The sequence below is a fragment of the Ylistrum balloti genome, unplaced genomic scaffold (genome assembly GCF_031769215.1).
Source record: "Ylistrum balloti isolate Yb309-2 unplaced genomic scaffold, AGI_CSIRO_Ybal_v1 Utg370038, whole genome shotgun sequence".
NCBI classification, from domain to species: Eukaryota; Metazoa; Mollusca; class Bivalvia; order Pectinida; family Pectinidae; genus Ylistrum; species Ylistrum balloti.
The window spans coordinates 2,720,140-2,723,649 of NW_026782097.1; positions in this window are offsets into that span (position 1 = coordinate 2,720,140).

Below are 3,510 nucleotides of genomic sequence, written 5' to 3' on the forward strand. Positions count from 1 at the left end.
TAATGTACTCGGGGATAGAGTTACAATATAATGTACTCGGGGATAGAGTTACAATGTAATGTACTCGGGGATAGAGTTACAATGTAATGTACTCGGGGATAGAGTTACAATATAATGTACTCGGGGATAGAGTTACAATGTAATGTACTCGGGGATAGAGTTACAACTCGGGGATAGAGTTACAATATAATGTACTCGGGGATGGAGTTACAATGTAATGTACTCGGGGATAGAGTTACAATATAATGTACTCGGGGATAGAGTTACAATATAATGTACTCGGGGATAGAGTTACAATATAATGTACTCGGGGATAGAGTTACAATGTAATGTACTCGGGGATAGAGTTACAACTCGGGGATAGAGTTACAATATATTGTACTCGGGAATGGAGTTACAATATAATGTACTCGAGGATAGAGTTACAAGATAATGTACTCGGGGATAGAGTTACAATATAATGTATGCGGGGATAGAGTTACAATATAATGTACTCGGGGATAGAGTTACAATATAATGTACTCGGGGATAGAGTTACAAGATAATGTATTCGGGGATAGAGTTACAATATAATGTACTCGGGGATAGAGTTACAATGTAATGTACTCGGGGATAGAGTTAGAATATAATAAACTCGGGGATAGAGTTACAATATAATGTACTCGGGGATAGAGTTACAATATAATGTACTCGGGGATAGAGTTACAATATAATGTACTCGGGGATAGAGTTACAATATAATGTACTCGGGGATAGAGTTACAATATAATGTACTCGGGGATAGAGTTACAACTATGTTACAAGATAATGTACTCGGGGATAGAGTTACAATGTAATGTACTCGGGGTTGGAGTTACAATATAATGTACTCGGGGATAGAGTTACAATATAATGTACTCGGGGATAGAGTTACAATATAATGTACTCGGGGATAGAGTTACAATATAATGTACTCGGGGATAGAGTTACAATGTAATGTACTCGGGGATAGAGTTACAATATAATGTACTCGGGGATAGAGTTACATTATAATGTACTCGGGGATAGAGTTACAATATAATGTACTCGGGGATAAAGTTACATTATAATGTACTCGGGGATAGAGTTACAATATAATGTACTCGGGGATAGAGTTACAATATAATGTACTCGGGGATAGAGTTACAATATAATGTACTCGGGGATAGAGTTACAATATAATGTACTCGGGGATAGAGTTACAATATATTGTACTCGGGAATGGAGTTACAATGTAATGTACTCGGGGATAGAGTTACAAGATAATGTACTCGGGGATAGAGTTACAAGATAATGTACTCGGGGATAGAGTTACAACTTGAGGATAGAGTTACAATATAATGTACTCGGGGATAGAGTTACAATATAATGTACTCGGGGATAGAGTTACAATATAATGTACTCGGGGATAGAGTTACAATATAATGTACTCGGGGATAGAGTTACAATATAATGTACTCGGAGATAGAGTTACAATATAATGTACTCGGGGATAGAGTTACAATGTAATGTACTCGGGGATAGAGTTACAACTTGGGGATAGAGTTACAATATAATGTACTCGGGGATAGAGTTACAATATAATGTACTCGGGGATAGAGTTACAATATAATGTACTCGGGGATAGAGTTACAATATAAATCGGGGATAGAGTTATACTCGGGGATAGAGTTACAATATAATGTACTCGGGGATAGAGTTACAATATAATGTACTCGGGGATAGAGTTACAATATAATGTATAGAGTTACAATATAATGTAGGGGATCATTTCTTCTCGGGGATAAGTTACAATATAATGTTTCGGGGATAGAGTTAAAAATATAATTTTGTATAACACTTTATAGAGTTACAATATAATGTATGGGGATAGAGTTACAAGATAATGTAAATAGATTTAAAATGTAGGGAAATAGAGTTACAATAGAGTTACAATAATGTTGTCCTTTTAGAGTTACAATATAATGTACTCGGGGATAGAGTTACAATATAATGTACTTGATAAAAGATTATCCATAATAAGTTACAATGTAATGTACTACGGGGTATATATAATAATTAGTTCTGAAATATGTCACGTATTAAATATACGTACAACTGTATCTTAAACTCGGAAGAAGTATGGTTATTCAGAATCAGTACCCTAATTGCTCTGAGGGGCCTCCCGTATGTTGTTCAGTGAGATAGCTACCAGTTAATACAAGGGAATCCCCCTTAACATGGCTTTGCCTGTTCAAGAAATACATTTTGATATAACGTTGGAATTAAACACAAAAGAGCAAAATTTTGAATCAAACTGCTTCATATAGCTGTTTCGTCCTTCTAGGTCTCGTTAAAAAAGTTAATGATTAGATTACTGAAACTTACAGTATGCGACTAAAAAAATCAAAACAGTGATGATAACTGTCAGAAACCAGGTAAGGCGCGGTAATTCCAAAATTCAATCAATTTCTTTCTTTTTTTCAATATTGTATGAAAAATTCCGAGGAACGTCAAGTACATGCATGCGAATTAAAACACGACATGTAGGTTTGCCATGGTAACCACATACAATTTGAAAGTGCAGTTGATATGCGTTTTATTCCGAATGTCATTAGTAGTACGTGGGTCATTCCTTCCGAGATATTCCGGAATATTCAGAGTGAACACATTGTGAGGTGATCCTCCAGGAGTGAAAGCATTGTGAAATGATGCTGTTGAATTGAAAAACACGATGAGGCGACCCTCCTAGAGGAATCATACCGAGAGGTGAACCTCAGGGAGTTCACATATTATGTGTCCATGCGGGAGCGAACGATGTATGGTAACCATGTGGCAGTGAAGACATTCTGAAGAGACAGCGTGAAAGTAATGTTTTCAACGAATTTCGTCAACTGAAATATTTGGTCCGCGTTTTCGCTTTTTCCGTTGTATATCGAGTCTACGCACTAAAACTTATAGATATATTTTTCTACATCCCGCATGCGCCAATTTGTCACACTTGCAAAAGTCGCGTCATCACCAGATGTGATGTAGCAATGCAAGTCTTTTACTTAAATATCAAAGCTGACAATGCAAGTTAAAAAGAATTCATTTTGAGGTGAAAACAAAAGTCCCCTTTTTTCCAGATTCTTCGGAGATGCCACCCCTTGACTAGTAAAACACGTGCAAAGTGATGACCTACCACAGATTGTGTAAATTTGACCACGGAACTTTTTCAAAATCAAATAACTGGAAAATAGTGAAGCTCATAACAAAGGAATTTATTTCTGTACTGTGAAAGAACAGCTGACAATATTCTCAATTTAGATAAATTGGTTTTGTCTCATAGATGATAAACTTTATTAAAAGTAATGACGTAATTATTTTAAGCCTGGCTTTACAAACGTTGAAAAAGACTCTGGGGACTTTATATTTCACATATGAGGACAAACACAGCGTGGTCAGCAACTCCACACGTGGTCAATATAGTTTATATAGACAGATTCTTCGGCGTCTGTCTTCCCTAATCCT